At 36.4% G+C, this 19,101-nt stretch overlaps 1 protein-coding gene across 3 annotated transcripts in view; it reads right to left on the reverse strand.

Moving 5' to 3' along the window:
* mRpL33 (mitochondrial ribosomal protein L33) overlaps positions 1-5,784 on the reverse strand; it is a 69,517-nt gene extending 63,733 nt beyond the window's left edge. Inside the window, exon 1 of one of the 3 annotated variants that reach the window (XM_090395691.1) lies at positions 5,729-5,784. The gene's annotated coding sequence lies outside the window, so the exon portion shown is untranslated. Of the gene's footprint in view, positions 1-5,292; positions 5,397-5,543; positions 5,691-5,728 lie in introns of those variants that run through there. The other 2 variants (XM_090395689.1, XM_090395690.1) reach the window with 2 other exon arrangements.
* Positions 5,785-19,101: the final 13,317 nt, after the last annotated feature.

Genomic DNA, 19,101 nt, shown 5'->3' on the forward strand with positions numbered 1-19,101 from the left:
GGGCTAAATATCAGATAAAAGCAATCTTCAAAGTGAAGCAGATGAAATTATAATAAGAAAATCCAAATGTATTCAGATCAGGTGGAAGGAATATTTTGAGGAGTTGTCTGTACCAAATGAAGGAATGACTAGGGGAATTGATTGAGGGGAAGTGGTGAGAGTGATAGCCAAAATGAAGAGTGGAAAGGCTGCTGGACCAGAGGAAATACCAGTAGAGGTCTGGAGAGCATTAGAAGATGAAAGCAATGAATTAATATGGAATGTGTTAATGTGGAATACAATCAACAGATTGTACAGCAGGAGGAAGATAGATATGAAATTGAAGATGTGGTTGCAACAGCACAAGGAGATGAAATGCATAAAGGCAAGGATGAAACAGGTTATAAAAAGAATGGAAATCACAGTCAGGATCAGGGAAACAAGAGTGGTCAAGAGGGGTGTAGTATAGCAGCCAGAATAGAGAATGTTGGTGCTGGTAGGATGGCCTCCAACACACAGTAATTTTGTTATGTTTATACACAAATGTAAAGAATATTAAAAGCAAAAGAGCTGAGTTTGTGGTTGGTTAAGACGACATGTCCAAAAGTAATTGGAATAAGCAAAACTTGGTTGTCTGAGGAGGATGTGATGTCGGGAATAAAATTAGAAGACATATCATTTTCCAGAAGGATAGAAATGTGAAAAGAGGAGGGGGAAGCGTTGTTAATGATTGCAGAGGAATTGTGTTTGCAAAAAGTGGAAGTTGATGGTACATGCACAGATTTTGAATCTGTGTGGTTGAAGTTGAAATAAACAAGTTAGTATAGCTGACAGGATGAGTTATAGGCCAGGGAATGCAGAGAATACCGATTGTGAAATGTTTAGGCAAATTAGTTGGGCATTTAAAAAGAAGGTGATCCTGATGGGTTATGGAGAGAGGTTGAAGAGATGTGGACTGCAGAGTTTGGTGGATAGGAGGAAGAGAGGTGATATGATAGAGACATTTAAGTTGGTGAGAGGATTTTATCAGATTAATCCAGAGGGGATTATAAAAAGAGTAGAAGATGAGAGGGGAAGAACTAGATGTCATTCCTGGAAGTATAATATGTAAAAGTGTGGTGAAGAAGGGTGTGAGGAGTAGATTTTCTACATGGAGAAGTGTCAGTGAATGGAATGCATTACCAGAATGTGTTGTTAATGCAAGGAGTGTTAAGATCTTTAAGATTCTATATGATAAATATGTTATCAGTTGAATGAACCTCCCACAATGAGTTTATCGACTCCATGGAGGATGTAATAATAATAATAATGTGTTGAAGGAGATCTACAGTCGAGGTAATTCCCGAGGAATGGAAAAAGAGTGTGATGGTACCTATATATTAGGGAAAAGGAGATATATAGTACTGTAGTAATTATAGAGGAATTAAACTACGTCTCATATGATAAAGTTATTTGAAAGAATCATAGAAAAAAGGTTGAGAGAAGAAGTTAATATTGTAAAAGAACAGTTTGGTTTTATGCCTCAAAGAGGAACTATGAATACAGTATTTATTCTGAGGGAGATGACTGAAAAATACATGGAAGGACAAAGGCCACTACATGTCATTTTTATAAATGTAGAGAAGGCATATGACACAGTACCTAGAAAAGAGATACCGAGGAGTTTAAAGGAAAGATAGGAAAAATATGTTAGACTGCAGTTATACAGAATGGTCTATAATTGGAAACTTCTGTCCTAGAACCATGTGGAGTGGTACTATTTTGCCTTCTTTCCATTCCTTAGGAAGCCACTGCAAGAATTTAATTAAATAACCAGGTTAAGGGTACATCCAAATGTGGTGCGCATTCTTTAAAAATATGTGGTGATATGCCATCATTCCCACAGCCTTATTCATATCTAATCTAACCCAACCAACATCTGATACACCTCTGTTTCTTTCACTTCCAATTCTCCTAACACTTGTTTCTCTTCTATATATTGTACAGGATCGTTAATACCAGTATGAGATATGCTGATAAAGTGCTCGTTCAATAATTCCACCATATCCTTTGCAGTTAGTCTGCTGCCATGACTATCCACCAATGTTAGTCTGCCATAATTTTTCTCTCTCCTGCTTGCCATATAGCAGAAAAATTCACTTGAATTAACCTTCACCTAACTAGCCAATCTCCTCTCATACTGCACTTATTCTTTCTTTACCATGCTCATCAGCTTTCTAGCCTGCACTTTATACTCTTCATGGATCCAATCACCACCAACTGTCTTGTACAACCTCCATAGCATTTTCTTTCCCAGCACAGCTTACTTGATTTCACTATTCATCCATTTCACTCCTACTTACTTGCTTAAACTTGGTATGCAGTTACACGTTACTTTTGTCAGATATTGCCATGTAGGTTTCCATGCATTGTCAACATCTTTTCTGCTCAGCTCCTCTACTCAACGTCTGATACTCATCTGATACTGACTACAAAACTTCCAATAATCACCTGCTTTGTACTTACACATATACATCCATTTTTGGCAGTAACCTTTTCTTGTTTCATCACTTCCCAAACAAGCACCTCAATGATCACTCTCACGAACTGTGAGCGTCTCACTCTTCACAAGTAGACTCTGATCATTTACAACATTAACTTTTTGACTCTGTGCCTTCTCAGAAAACAATAGCCTTTCTAAATGCCCTACACCAAACCCATTCAAATGCAATCCAATAATGAAAGAATTCACCCAGTCCAATTCTATTTTACCATTTTCTCATGTGTTTCTTAACAGTAGGTGTTCTAGAGAGAGGGGGGGGGAGAGAGAGAGAGATTAATTTTATGGTTTGCTATTTGGTTCAGATGCATTTGGCTTTTCATGGTGTTCAGGATTTTAGCACTTCTTTTTGTGATGCTGTGTATTGGATTTTGAGATCACAAAATCCAAAGTACAGCATAGTTTTCAGTATAATGATACACATAGGCAATGAAATATTATCATTCTGATATTATGACTGATAAATGCTATAGATTATCAATGCAATTTCTTTTTTCTACAAATATCATAGTATGTTCTTAAAGGATGTTTAAACTTCATAAATTTACAGTACAAAGCATTATAATATTTAACAGCTTAAAATGGATCATACTATAAATATTGCATTATTATTATTACTATACATGTATCTGTATAGTCAGAAGATTCATTTTAGAAGACCCATAATAATCATCATCACACAAAACTTATCATACTTCTTAAACACACAAATACCACTTTATTACTTTACTCCATAAATACTTTATTATTCAGGACTTGTATGGGGTCACAATAATCATCTTGAGAATTGCATCTTAGACAACTCAAAGTCAATCATACCACTCCATTAACTCATTCACCGTTCCTGCTCTCATAATCCTATTAAGCAATGCATTCCATGGTCCAGCCACTCTCCATGCAAAAAAAAAAAAAAAAAAGCCACTTCTCACCGCTCATGTTCACTACTTCCATTTGCAACGTCTAGGGATGGTTTTTGTCCTTGCTCGTTCCCCCCTGTTTTACCATACAAAAGATCTCTCAACTGCTTAAATATCTTAATCATCACCTCTTCATCTGCTATTCACCAAACTCAGTGGTCTCCATGCCCTAACTAAGTCAATCTTCATAACTAACTTTGTACATTCCTGATATCGCTCTTTTGTTATATGCTTCTGCAACTTCTCAAAGGCTAATTTATTCCCTTCAAATCTAGTGATCAGATTTGAGTACAGTAATCCAGATGTGGTCTGATCAGTGATTTATACAATGGGAATCGTATCTCTGCTAGTCGGTTTCATTCTAAATATTGAGGTAATCCTCAGGGTTATCTTCACCAACCTGTGTTATGTCCTTCATATTTCTATCAGTCATCATCCCAAGCTCCCTAGTCTCGTCCACTTCCTCTAATACAGTTCTACTAACACAGTACCCTCTATCGGTGGATCTCAAACTTTTATCTAATGTAGTCCCTCAAACTAATATTCCATGTAGCACTCTGCCAAAATTTCACAATGCCTTGGTGAGAAAAAACAAAACAGTATATGCCTTTTCCCTCATTAAATGCTCTTGTTACTTTATTATAAAAGGTGGTCATATTACTAAATCCTAACTACAGAAGAAATACTAACTGATCTATAGTTTGACGAGTGAAAAGCCAGACCAATGGAGATGCAATTCCTTAGCATATTCTCTTAAAAAATGTAGTGAAATCTCTGGATATTAAGGTAGCCAGACTGGATAGTATTTGAAACACACTTTCATCAAGCACTTATAAACCTCGAACTCTTCTCATCCCTATAGTAATAAAACCAACTTTTCCAGGATGAAATAGGTCAATAAAATTATCAATGGATAACTCCATTACATTTTCTGCATCAGTCACTTGTGACTGATGCAGAAAATGATATTAGATGAAAACTCCCATTTTCATCCAATATCATTCTAGCACATTCACTCCTCCTATTTCTTACTATGCTAGTCACTTTCCTGGCCTGAGTGATATTCCTCATACAACTGCTTTCACCCTTCTCCCATAACCTCTTTTTCATCTGCAGTTCTTGTTATATTTTGCTTTATTTATTTTACTTCACTTACTTGACCACTAATATACAGTATACAATAAGATATTAAGAATACTGTATATCATCATTAACCTAATTATTACAAAACACAAATTTTAGTACCACTGGTGGATAACAATATTATTTTTCCTGACCTCCATGCAGTCATAAGACTCACTGTGAGAAGTTAATAGAAAGTCTATCATACCACTCCTTAAACTCATCCACCATCTGTACTTTTGCTAACCTCTCAGGCAATGCATTCCATGCTTCTACTGTTCTACATGTAAAAATCTCTTCAGGATTAAACTGATAATAAATCTTCAACAACTTAAATGTCTCAATCATATCCCCCCCCCCTGTCTTCTATTCACCACATTCTGCATGCCATTACTGTACATTACTGATATCATTTTTGTCATCCATCACAACAAGGTTGCTTCATACCCTTCAAATTACTGTGACCAGATCGAAGCACAAAACTCGATATTGTATTAAAAAAGATACAACCATACTGAATTTGAAATATTTCTTAAAGTTTAAACATACGAAATCTTGAATGATGCTTATGAATATTAATTTAGTTTTTTTGAACTCAAAAATTTGTGTATGTATTCTTTGGCAATAAGAATATTGCAACAAAACTATGTCATTCAATATTAAAGACTTAAGAACAAAGTACAAACAGTTTTACAATATATAATTATGTTATTTTAAGATATCTATCTTTTTTACACATTAGATTCATTTTGTCTAAGCAGGAAAGTGGGCTACACTGTATGCTTGGTAAACTCAAGCAGTCACATTCACTAATAGATAACTCGCCTGACTTCAGTCATTTAAAAGGCGTAGCAAACCAAAATATTTGCCATGCTTATTTAATCTTTTTCGATGATATTAAAAGATAAGGGGTTGTCACGTGAAATTAGTAATAAGAGCCCTTATTTTTTTGTATAAATGAATGAAGTCATTTACGTCAAACCTACGAGTATAATGGACTCAACGTGTACTGTATGAGTGGAGGCTGTCGAAAATATTAATTTTCTGTAAAAAATAATTTAAGTTCTTTAAAATTATTATCCCTACTGAAACAAAACACAGATTTCAAACTGTCGTTTTCTGATTACTTTCCAAAATCCAACTATCAGTGAGAGTACGCTGAACTACCTACCGCTATTCCCTGATAATAAATATATTATACTCTCGTCATCCAAAGTATTGGATTCCTATTAACCGACTATGTGAGTGTTAACACGCAGTTTTCTTCTAAATCAAAATCTACTAAATTATTTGGTATTGTCTTCAGTTTCGAAAAGAGAAACTTAGGTAAGTCAGTACGTGTTCGTCAAATTTTTGTGATTTTCAAATAGCAGATTTGACGAAGCAAAACATCCATATCATTATGTCATATCTGGAAACAAAAACTCAACATATTAACATATTTGCTTAAGAATCAAAAATTCGTCCTTTAATAATGTTAATATTAAATTAACATTAATTAAATCACGAAAGAAATTATAATAATAATATTATTAAAAATTCGGGTAGCCTGTGAACCCCTTTGGAAGTGGTGTATGCCGCCCACGGCACTAAACCGACAGAAGAATATTAAGTTCAATTCCAGTCGCCGAATAGAATTGAAACGGTCCAGAGATCTGGACTGTTTCAATTCTAGTCGGCGACTGGAATTGAACTTACGAGAAGCATATAAGGGATCTGATCAATGCTGAGGACTGACAGGAAGGGAGAAATTGAGGAGTAAACCGTGGAAAAATGTAATATGTGATGAGTTGAGGGGTTTGTGAGTGCATAAAAAAAATCAGCTAACGCCTTTTTATTCCCGTATATAGGGAATAGGCGAGGCCGTTGGCCCTATCTAACTTTTGGAGACTGAGTGGGCAGTTCAATCTCCACTGGTACCCAATAAGAGATAGCTTGCCCAAGGCTATCACTAATTAAGCGGCACGCAGTGAAGAGAGATTGGCTCTGCAAGTCTCGATATCACGTGGTCTCTAACCCTAACTCTTGTATTTAATGTCTGAAATAATGTGGGTTCTAGGTCGATTTTCTAGAGTTTACAGGACGAAAAACCTGAGTTTCCGGGAGAAAAAATCCGCTTGCCAGTGCGAGAGATCGACTAACTCGGAAACCGATCGAAAAAGGCTTAGAAAAATTTCTTCTAGTCCCCGACTAGATGCGAAACCAAGAAGACTTCCTTCGTGCGGTCAAGCGCCGTGGTATGCAAACTCCACATCCTTTGAGCTACACAGGCTGTGCATTATCAGCGAATGAATTTAAAGAGAGTCATGCTAAGTGTTGTGTGAATAATGAGTAGTGTGTGAGTAATGGGTTCCCCAGTTAGTAAGCCTTCTAACTTCATGAGTACAATAGTATTAATTTTTAATAATCCAATCGGTTAATCTTAATCAGCTAACCCCTTTTATTTTCTTATTGGAAGTAGGCGAGACCGTTTTTATACTGTATAAATTTTGGGAACTAAGGGGGAAGTTCAATCCCCACCATTGGCCAAAGATAGCTGGCTCAAAAAGAACAAGAATTATACATGGTATCCAGTGAAGATAGCCGGCTGACAACTGCCGCCATCTTGTGGTCCATAATCCTAATACTATGTTTACTGTCTGAAAATAGTGTGGGTTTTAAGATCGATTTCCTTCAATTTATGGGAATTAAAAACCCTCCCAGAGATCTAGACTGTTTCCCTATATGGAAACAGTCCAGATCTCTGGAAGTGAATTTTCCGAAAGCACCTGAAAGGGAAATGGATTAATTAATGCACCGAATGACGCTGTCCACAATACTGAGAAGCAAAAATCAATCCCGTATCAAAATGAGGAAAAGTAAGTCAATTCTGAACCTCACTGTACTTGATATTGATAATTTAGATTTCTTTAATAACATGCTAAAGGAAATACTTAATTCCCAAACGGAGCAATTCAACCAAAAGTTTAAGGATTACGAACATTATTTACAATACAATAACGAGATCGTCAAAGAAATGTTTGGAACTCTGTGTGTGTGTGTGTGTGTGTGTGTGTGTGTGTGTGTGTGTGTGTGTGTGTGTGTGTGTGTGTGTGTGTGTGTGTGTGTGTGTGTGTGTGTGTGTGTGTGTGTGTGTGTGTGTGTGTGTGTGTGTGTGTGTGTGTGTGTGTACGTGCGTGCGTGCATTAAATTTGATGTGTTAGCTGAATGGAAGAACAGCAAATTCTTAAACGTAAGATCGAAGAGTTTGAGAAAATAAGTGAAACACTCAAATCTCAAATGGAAAAAGTCGTATGGAAAGATTATTACATGATATCATCATGGAGTCCAAGGGCTCATCGCAGGAGGAAACTTTACTCTACTTTTGTAAATATATATCTGACCATCTCCACTACTACTTAATTCTCCTACTACAACACTATTACCATTAATCCCATCTACTAACCATCATCACCAACAACACTATTTTCATTTGTAAATTGTGTGTTCTGAAGGCCGATTTATCTGTATATGGGACGAAAAACCCCAGTTTCCGGGAGAAGATACCTGCTGTCGCCATATGAGATCTGCTAACTCACCTTCAAATTGATATAGCCCATATAAGGATTTCCTTGTCACATCGAGAATCGAACCCCTGTCATTACAATCAGGGGCGCCAGGTTTTCGAAAGGATGATGACATGTTGGATAGAATCAGAAATGATTGGCTAAGTTGCTTTCTGGTCTCTGGAATGTGAAACATGAGGATAGTTTGAGAGAATTCAAATTACAGAGTCTAATGGCAAGAAGGAAGAGGGTAGATGATCGACACATGTAAGTTGGTAAGGGTTAGTAATTACCAGATTAGCGTGGATGAGATATTTCATAGAATACCTGGAGACCGAGAGGCCATCCCTGGTAGTTGTATAAGGTGAGTACGAGAAGTAGATTTTTTTGCATGGAAAGTTGTAAGTGATTGGAATGCATTACCCGACAGTGTGGTGAGTGAAGTCGAGGTATGATGAGCTGTGCATGTGAGAGTGGGAACTCGTATGAGGAGTCTCTTCACACCACTCAGATCTGTTGTTGCTGAAGATAATAATAATAATTATTTATTTATTCTTATGGCAAAATCAGCTATATAATTTCTGGTCAATGTCCAGACAGAAAGCCAATCCAGGGCCTCATCTGTCACCTCGTGGATGTCCTGGAGGCCATCACCATGAAATTGGCTCCTTAAGCAGTCATTCACAGTATGAGTGATCGTTTGGGCCACAGGGGAACAGTCACATTAACGGTGGTCTGACAGTCTCCATTTATGTAGTAGGTAGCCCTCCTGGTTAGTTCTGATTCTGTTGCGAGATGACAAAATCTTCCTAAGAAGGGCAAAACGAGGATGCAGAGCACAGGGAACTTCAATCAGAAAACTATTTGTTGGGAGATTGATGGACCAGTGTTCTCTCCACATGTCAGATGTTGCTGGTAAGGCTGCTGAAGAGAGTTCGTCCATGGACCAGAAAGGATTTCTTGATTTGATTTTAGGCAAAGACTAGGTGGATTTATAAGAGAATGGTGCAGGAGCTAGTTGCTTATTACTTTACTGACGAAAAGTTACATTACTTCACAAGTCTCGATTAAATCCTTTTAATCGAGATTTGTCTTCTCCGTATATATGGTGGAGCAATGATGAGAATTTTCAGAAAGCATTTGACAGTATTGACCAGAAAGTGACATTAGCAGTTCTGGAATCCTATGGAATTGATAAAAAAAACTAATAGCTGTATTAAAAGATGTTTATCAAAATGCGGTTGCAGCAGTTAGAATAGGTGATGATTTGGGGAAATGGTTTAAAACAAGCAGGGGTACTAGACAGGGAGACCGAATATCACCAAACATTTTCATCTCACATTTAGAAAGAACAATGGATAAATTGAAGGAAGATGCCAAAGGAATATCTGTACACGGAATGAGAATTAACAATCTGAGATTTGCAGATGATATTGCTATTATTGAAGAAGACGAAAAAGAACTACAAAAAACATTGAAACTGTTAAATGAGGAAGGAAAGAGATTTGGACTTGTTATGAACGTGGAAAAAACAAAGACAATGGTATTTGGTGAGAAGAACATGAAACAAAAGATACAAGTGGATGGAACTGATATAGAAAATGTAGAACAATTCACGTATTTGGGAAGTAAACTAACATATGACTTGGACTGTAAAAAAGAAATAAAGATCAGGATCGCAAACGGAAGAACAAATTACAAGGCCATGGATAACATCTGGAAAAGTAAAGTGATCATTCTGCAAACAAAACTAAGAGCACTGGAAACATGCATCTTCAGTGGTGTACAATACGGATCTGAAACGTGGGTAATAAATAAAGAAACAAAATAAAGAATTTTGGCATTTGAAAGAACTTGTTACAGGAAGATGAAGGGTACAGAAAATCACCAATGAAGAGAACTATCAGAAGATACAACCAAAACAGAATCTAATGCAGAAGATTATAAAACGAAAGCTGCAATTGTTTGGACACATCTGTAGAATGAGTGCGGACCGGAAGATAAAGACATTTATTTTTGGTATTTTGGATGGTTTAAACAGAAGACCATACAGAGAATGGATAGACGACATAAAAGACTGGTGTGGAATGGGTGTACAAAAACTGCGACACTGTGCACTGGACAAAGAAAAAGTGGAAGAAGATAGTGAAACAGGCATCAGACATCAACGGGCAGTGAACCCATGGTTCGTGATGATGATGATGATGATGATGAATGACAAGAATGGAAAACTAATAACATTAAACCAATATCGGTCAAGAGCGAAGCAAGTTCGTTAATAGTTAATGGCATTAAATTGTTAAATATTGAAATAAAATATTTAGACCTTTCGAAATCGTTAAATCTATCATCAAAAATAGATTTTGAAATGTGACCAAAAGTATGGCCCTTATACAGAGGAAGATATAATAATTACATTTTGTAAAAGAAATAACAGGAATTCACGTATGGCACCATGGTCAATTGAAGTACAGGTAATCCCCGTATAAAGCGGATGTTAGATCCATTGAAATGCCGCGTTATATAAATGCGTTATAAGAGACTTATATCACATACAAAAAGTAGGGTTAGGTTCCGAAATTGTTTTTTTTTAAAATTATATAAACAACAATGACATATCCAACGAAAACAATATTTTTATTTAATTCAGGTAATTCATGTAATTTAAGAAAACATAAACTATGAGACAAATATGTACTATAAAATTATAAAAATCACGAATTATATATAAATTTCATTGTTTTAGACACAATAAAACAAAGGGCATATTTTAATCGTCATCACTGTCTTCAGAAATAACATTTCGTAGATGTTCTTTAAGTGGCCAGAGGACGTCACCACTTAAAATCTCTTGGACATCATTTGTGTAATTCTCATTGCATACTTCAGCTGGTTTAGTCATCAAGAAGTCATTAATAAGACTGTTGCTTTCCACTATGCTGCAATTTTTTATTAAGTTCATAACATGACGCTAAACAAATATCCAATTGTCTCGTGAATTTTCCCGAGCGCTCCATTGAGGGATCATTATCCATAAAATAAGATCCTAACTTTCTTGCCAAGTCCAATCCTTCTGCTAATTTCTTTAAACTGAATTCTGTGTAGCTCAGTGGATGTGGCGTTTGCACACCACCGCGCTAGGCCGCACGAAGGAAGTCTTGGTTTCGAGTCTAGTCGGCGACTAGAGGAAATTTTTCTAAGCCTTTTTTCGACCGGTTCCCGAGTTAGTCGATCTCTGGCACGGGCAAGCAGGTTTTTCCTCCCGGAAACTCGGGTTTTTCGTCCTGTAAACTCAAGAAAATCGACCGTAGAACCCACATTATTTCAGACATTAAATATATTGTGTTAGGGTTAGAGACCACGAGATGGCGGCACATTTGAGCCGTCTCTCTTCACTGCGTACCGCTTAATTAGTGATAGCCTTGGGCCATCTGTCTCTGATTGGGTACCAGTGGAGATTGAACTGCCCACTCAGTCTCCAAAAGTTAGATAGGGCTAAATGGCCTCGCCTACTCCCGTATATACGGGAATAAAAAAAAGGCGTTAGCTGATTTTTTTTTTTTTTTGAATTCTTTAACGGAATTCATCACAATCAGAATCTTTGGCAGAACTTTCTCCGCCATTTGGTTAGACGTCATCTATTAATTGTATCAGTTCCTCCACACTTAAATCTGTTTCTGCATCAATTAATTCACTAATTTCGTTTACAACCATATCGCAATAGCCTTCTCCACCAAAAATGTGTGCGACGTTTATTATACGGCGTAGCGCGGCATCCACAGGAGGTACGAAATTTTGTTCCAGAACGGCTTCAGGCCATATTTTTTTCCAGCAAGCATTGAGAGGGTTGTAATTCCTTAATGGAAAGAGAAATAATTTTTACACAATTCAATATTAAAAACTCTTTTCACGCTTCAGGCAGTGTCATGTTTGGATTAGATTCCATTTTTTCCAAATTTAATTGAAATGTTCGCCGAATATAATATGACTTATATTATTCCTTAAATCTTGTCAACATTACTCAATGTTGATATTATTCCTTGGTCGAGTGGTTGAACAAGTGAAGTAGTCTTAGGCGGCAAAAAAGTTATTTCAATATTCGGATGGCTTAAATCTATTGGGTGGCCTGGTGCGTTATCTAAAATTAGTAGAATTTTGAAGTCCATATTCTTTTTCTTTGTGTAGCTTTCTATATCGGGTACAAAACACTTGAAAAACCAATTTTCAAACATGCTAGCTGTAACCCATGCCTTTTTGTTGGCCCACCAGTAATTAGGTAGGGTGGACTTGTAGAGCCTTTTCATCGCACGAGTATTTGCGGATCGGTTAATAAACATTGGTTTTGTCATGTAATCACCTGATGCATTACTACAAAATAGTAGGGTAAGTCTATATTTGGAAACTTTGAATCCAGGAGCTGATCTTTAATTTTTCAAAATATAAGTACGTTTTGGCATTTTTTCCCAATATAACCCAGATTCTTCCGCAATGAAGACCGGTTTGCATTCTAATCACATTCATTAATGATTTTTAAAAGTTCTTCTGGGTATTTCCAGGAAGCTTCAACGTCTGCGATGCTGATTCTCCCTGGATTTTAAGATTATACAAAGAAAAGTGTTTTTTAAAGTTTTCGAACCAACCCTTACTGGCACAAAATCCATGCTGAGAGATGTCATCTGAAGAATCTTGTTCGAGTTCTATTAAATGTTTATAAACTTTGAGAGCTTTTTGCTAAATAAAGTGTCTATCCAAAGGAATTTTCTTTTGAGTTCAATCGTCTATCCAAATCATTAGAGATTTCTTTATTTTTTTGCTATTAGAATATCGCGAACACGAGCAACGCGCTTTGCACTTATCGTTGACCCAGCAATAAACATTGTTCTTATTGATTCATTTAAATTCAGCATCCTTGCAACAACTCCTGGTGTTTCTCCAATTTTCAAACGATCAAAGATTTTAATTTTTTCTTCGAGAGAAATGAATTTCCGCTTCAATGTTGATTTTCCCCCCCTTTCATTGCAGTTTTAGTGGTTATTACAATAAAAATAAATTTTACATAAAAAAAGCATTAAATATTGTAAGTAACTCACCAGAAAACAAAATGCTCAGCTTGAGAATAACACACTTATGATTTTAAATGCTTTTTCCTGGAAAAACGATGACAATTTTCAACAATAAACACTTTATACAGTAAACCCTAGATGGCGAACCTATGGCTCTCGTGGCAGAGGTGGCACGTCTGTGAATTTTGCTGGCATGTCAACGATTTCCAGGTGATATCCTTTTATACGCTTAAAAATTATTCCAGTTTTTTTTTTTTATTGTTACAATACGTACAAGCTGAATTTTATTTTACACAAGACAGCAGCTATAAAGACTTACATATGATTGGTGCGGTATTAACAGAAGATCGCGACCCAAAGACAAAAGCAACTGACAAATGTTGTGTTGAAATGCTAATTCTCTTCAATCGAATTCCAACATCTGAAACTGTCATAACAAGAGTCACTATTAGTTTTAACACTTTCACAACAGGGTGTTGTTATCATTCCGACGGAAATTCTCATTACTGACTGGCTAAACTCAAACAAATGTTTCAACCCTTGGTTTAATTTTATGACTTCTTGGAAGGCGAACTCACATATTCATTATATGGCATGTTTCAATTCTTGGTAGTCTTTTATTTTAAGTTAGCCTTTGTGATCTGTCATAATGACATCGAGAATTTCAAATGCAATAAAACAAAGACTTATTTCATAATTGAAAAATTGGACAATAATTTTTAGATACTGTTTTGGGTGCAATATATGGTTTTACTTAAGTCTATACAGTATAGTTTCTGTGAGAGGGGACAGTTAGCGTCGTTTTTATTCCATCTGTCTCTAATTGCACTATTGTTGAGAATGACACAGACTGCAAAAGCCTCTGTACAGTACCTATACAGTGATACAAGAAAACTAAATTCGATACTTATAACTACATGCGCGATACCGGCAGACACAAATTTAACGAAGATAAAATTTGATTTTTAAGTCCCTAAGTGAAAAATATGAAAAATAAATAAATAAAGAGTTACTAGAAATTGTATACCACGTTATATCGAAACCGCGTTGAACAAGGGATACTACAATTTGTAGACCGCGTTGTATAAGTACCGTGTTATACGATGGTTACCTGTATAGCAATGTTTTTCTTTTATCTTTCAAACAGTTGGCTGTTAAGGCAAGGATTCAAAAAATTGGTAACATTAAAGTGAGAGAGGAGCTTGTGATATTAATTTTAGAATAAGATTACACTGGATTTTTATTGATCAATAAATTTAGTGATAATTTTGAAAACAAGTTTCACCAACTGGTTCATTGGCTTCTTCAGGTCATACAAATGGTAAAGACAACTCAAAGTCCTTAGTACATAGGACAAACGTATAAAATATAACAAAATTAAAAAGAAGCGTAACATCATACACATGGAGCGTGTGTTTCATTACTTATTGTTGTGTGTGTGCACGCTCTGTAGTTTGCAGCAAAATCAAATTCTTTCAAGCTTAGTGATTGTATTAGGATTTTCCATATGTCAGGCAGGATCATTCCTTTATTTATGTTTAGGCTTCTTTCAGAACGTAGAACCACGTTGCCTTCTTGGATATTGCGACACCCGAAATTTTTTTCTAGATAAGGCTAGGAACGTTTGTCCCATTCAATGGTGTGGCTTCTGTTGAAGAAGTGGAGGGCTAATTCGGAACTATTCTGTTTTTTTTATACTTCCTAATCTATTCTGTTGTTTTTAACATCTCCCCCAGATCTACAGGTTGTAGATCTGTAGACTAACTATTCATATTATGTAATAAATTATTAGTGGCCCCGTGGTTTTTCCATGTAGGGTCTGAGTTTAATATCCGATAAGTTGATGTATCTGAGCCATTTTTCTTATTTTAAGACCTTGATGACTGACGTATGTAGTTTAGACCACAAGAGCATGGGATGTTGTATACTCCAGCGTATTTGAAGAAGACATTGCTGTCTTATGGTGACCTTAATATGTTTCGTATCGTCTTGATCGGTTTTAAAGTAACTCTAATTTCAAAACGTTTGAAAGTGTGTGGCAATCTTTTTTGACACTGTTACCGCATAAGGGATGGCAACTGAGGATTTATATTGAGTCTTAGTAGATTGTTGTTGTGTGGGGTTGCTACCAAGAAGCTTTTTAATTAAATTTCTTGTATAGCCGTTGTTTACCAGGGACTGTGATATGTGAGTTAATTCATCCTGTAGGTCTTTTTCTTCTGATATGATCCTGGTGGCTCTATTTTGAGCATGAGTATGATGCTAAGTTTTTGAGAAATGTGGTGAGTAGATGAGAAATGAAGATAACGTCCAGTATGGTTAGTTTACAGTAGACTTTAAGGCCGATATGTCCATCTGCTTGTTTTTTGATTAGGGTATCCAAAAATGGTAGTAGTCTATCCTTCTCAAGTTCCAAGGTGAATTTGATTTTCTGATGGAAAGAATTTATATTTTCAGACTATTCATATTTGGTCTTTATATACTTAAAGGAAAAATCAGACAATCAGAATCTTATGTAAGGAACTCTCAACACTTTGTTGAGAAACTCAAGAACGTTAAACTGTCAAAAATAGACATAATAGCCAGTTTGGATGTGCTTTCCTTATTCACGAATGTTCCAGTTGAGGAGCTCATAGACATTATAAAAGATCTCTTTCCTAGTGATATCATACAACTTTTCCAACACTGCCTGAATTCCAATTTCTTTAAATTCAACAACATCGTTTATCAACATTTGGCAGGTCTACCACAGGCACCTGTCACCACCATGTGCAGACTTGTTCATAAAGAAATTAGAAAAGGGAATTCTAACCAACATTGTTCCAAAACCATTAGTCTGCTAGAGATTCATAGATGATGTTTTATCATTTGGAAAGAAAAAGTAGAAAGATTACATGTGTTCCTAAATAAAAATGAACTCGGTTCATAACAAAATCAAATTCAGTTTAGAATTGAAAAACAATCAACAACATCCTTTTTTGGATATGCCGGTCAAACAACAAGAGAATGATAATATTAAACTTACTATATATAGAAAACCAACAGATACTGGACGGCAATTGCATTTTACTTCAATCATCATCATACAGCATCATCCATATGTTACGAAATAGAGCCCAAAACATAGTCACACACAAACAAGATGTACGTACAGAACTTTCTGAAATGTCGATATCGCTTTCTCAAATGGGTATCCACTAATAATAATCAACAAATTGCTTTATAAAAATAACCTCCATCAACAACGGATAGCAACTCAGTATGTTTTATCCGTTGTCATCCCGTATTTTGGTTCAGTATCCACTAAAATTGCTTGAATGTTGAAGCCTTACAACATCAGAGTTGTATGTAGATCAACTGCAACCAGTTTTTAACATCCCCTAAAGAGAGAATTCCTTTTTGCAAATATGCAGGGGTTTATAGAATACCATGCACTTATGACTTTTATGCATAGGCAAAACTTTAAGAACGTTGAAATTAGACTGAAAGAACATGTTGGAGATGTAAATCACAACGTGTCAGATACCTGTGGTTTAGTACATCATTTCTCAACTTCTAACCACCCAATAGACTGGGAAAACAGATCAATGCCATATATAGAAGACGATTACCGTTGCCGAATTTTCAAAGGAGCAGCAGTGGTTTTACGAACAGGTAATAAACTGAACAGAAATCAAGGAGCAGTATTGAAAGATACATGGAAAAATCTGATTAATTCATTAAGTATAGCAGAACTACAGTACGACAAAAACTATCTAACGTATATTCATAATAGTGACTGAAGCATCTCGCTTCATGCATACATTGTCACGTGAGCTGTCAAATTTGGTTGCTAACCGTTATTAAGTGTTTACTGTATTCTTTCGTTTTTTGTTTTGCATTTATTATTTTCTTTCACCTTTTTACTCTTGACAAAGCTGGACAGTATGCTAGTGAAAGTAGTCGGCGTTCTTGCACATATGTGTATAAAACCGGTGGTCTTACAATCAAAATAAGCTTTTATGTTTACTTAAGGAATTTATCTTTGTTAGAAAGTCAAAAAGCGCTGTTTTATTGTTTCTCCAAATAATAAAAATGTCATTAACATACCTCCACCATACTAATGGCTTTGGGTCTAATTCGGTAAGGATGTCTTTTTCTAATTTCTCCATGAATAAATATGCACACGGAGACAGGTTACTGTCCATGGTCAAGCCAGTTAGTTATTTGTTGTGCCGTTCTATTTAAAGTGTTTGATTTGAATGAATGACTGAAGAAGTTAGCAGTATCTTAAGGATACAGTTTAAATAAAATTATTATTATTATTACGGGCAACTGCAAGGAGTCCATACATTCATCGAGGGAGGCCCTCACTTAATGTCAAGAACAAATATCCGACATTCACACAGTATCTAACATACTTAGCCTTGAACGTATTTACAGTCATGCCACCCACAACAGAGTCTGGCAGCTTATTCCACTCATTCACCACTCTCCAAGTAAAAAACCTAGCTATAACACCTTTGCTAACCACACTCTTGCCCAGAGTCTATGTATAGCGCCTACTCCTCCCACAACCAGTCCTATTCTCAAAAATATCTTCTGAATTAATCTTATAGAAACAATTCAGCAATTTGATTGTCTCAATCATATCTTCCCTTTTCCGCCTAGCAACCAATTTCTGCAACCCACAAATCTTCAACCTGTTCTCATAAGTCATTCCATAGACCTGCTATAATCTTCGTCACTTGCCACTGGATGCTCTCCATAAACAAGAAACTCTGGCGCCCTGATCTTGGCACAGTACTCAACATGGGGTAATCAATAATCGATACAGAGGAACAATAACCTGTTTGTCTCTGCTTGTTAAAGTATTTTTCAGAAACCAAGTGATTTGATGAACTGACTTAGTCACTTTTGCGATGTGTCCCTTACACTTCAACTCCTGTCCACCAACACTCACAAATCCCTGGACTCGTCAATCTCCTGGAAAACGTTCCACCGATGTGATATACTGCTGTTAATCTTTTCACCCCAAAATGCAAAACCTTACACTTAGCCACACCAAATCGACATCCATTTTCCTTAGCCCAGTCCTCCAAACTATTTAAATCATCCTGAAAATTTTGATATCCTGTGCACTCACTATTGCTCTAACCAACTTTGCATCATCAGCAAACAAATGAACAGTTCCCCCAGATCCTTTCCTGTATCGCTAATGAATAAATTAAACCGTAGTGGTCCAAGAACAGAACTCCGCAGCACAACTCTAGTCACAGGCTGTCTTTTGGACTCTTCTCCTGAATAAACCACTCTCTGATGTCTCTCCATCAACCACCCTCCTATACATCTCACCATCCCTATATACATCCCCATATGCTGCAGTTTATTGATTGGAAATCCATCTGATATCCTGTCCAAGGCATTAACAAGGTACAGTAGAATCACTATAAACCCATTACCCTTATCCAGTTCAGCCGTCACTGTGTTATAAAACGTTAACAAGTTACTGAGGCATTATCTACACTTCACAAAACCATGCAGTCCCCCATATAGTATCGCATTTTCTTCTATCCAATCCTGTATTTTCCTCTTGACCATTTTCTCGAAGACCTTGAGAACGATTCCTGATATGCTGATCGGTCGGTAATTTAAAACAGCAGTCTTGGAGCCTCCTTTATGCAATGGAACTATTTTCCCCTCTTTCCACCCCCTCGAGACTAACCCAGACCCGAGACTCAAATTAAACAAAATGGTTAAAGGGCACTGACAATTCTTTAGCCGCTTCACGTACGACACGAGCTGGCATACCATCCAATCTCAAAGATGTATTGACTTTGAGGTTTTGTAATAGATTATTCACCTCCACTTCATTCACCACAATTCCCATATAAGCTATTAGTTTATTCATTCCAATGTCACCACCTGGATGATATACTCTTGCAAAGTGCCCGCTT

Source organism: Typopeltis vanoorti, chromosome 7 (assembly GCF_054136105.1).
Source record: "Typopeltis vanoorti isolate ZY-2024b chromosome 7, IOZ_Tvanoo_1.0, whole genome shotgun sequence".
Classification (NCBI taxonomy): domain Eukaryota; kingdom Metazoa; phylum Arthropoda; class Arachnida; order Uropygi; family Thelyphonidae; genus Typopeltis; species Typopeltis vanoorti.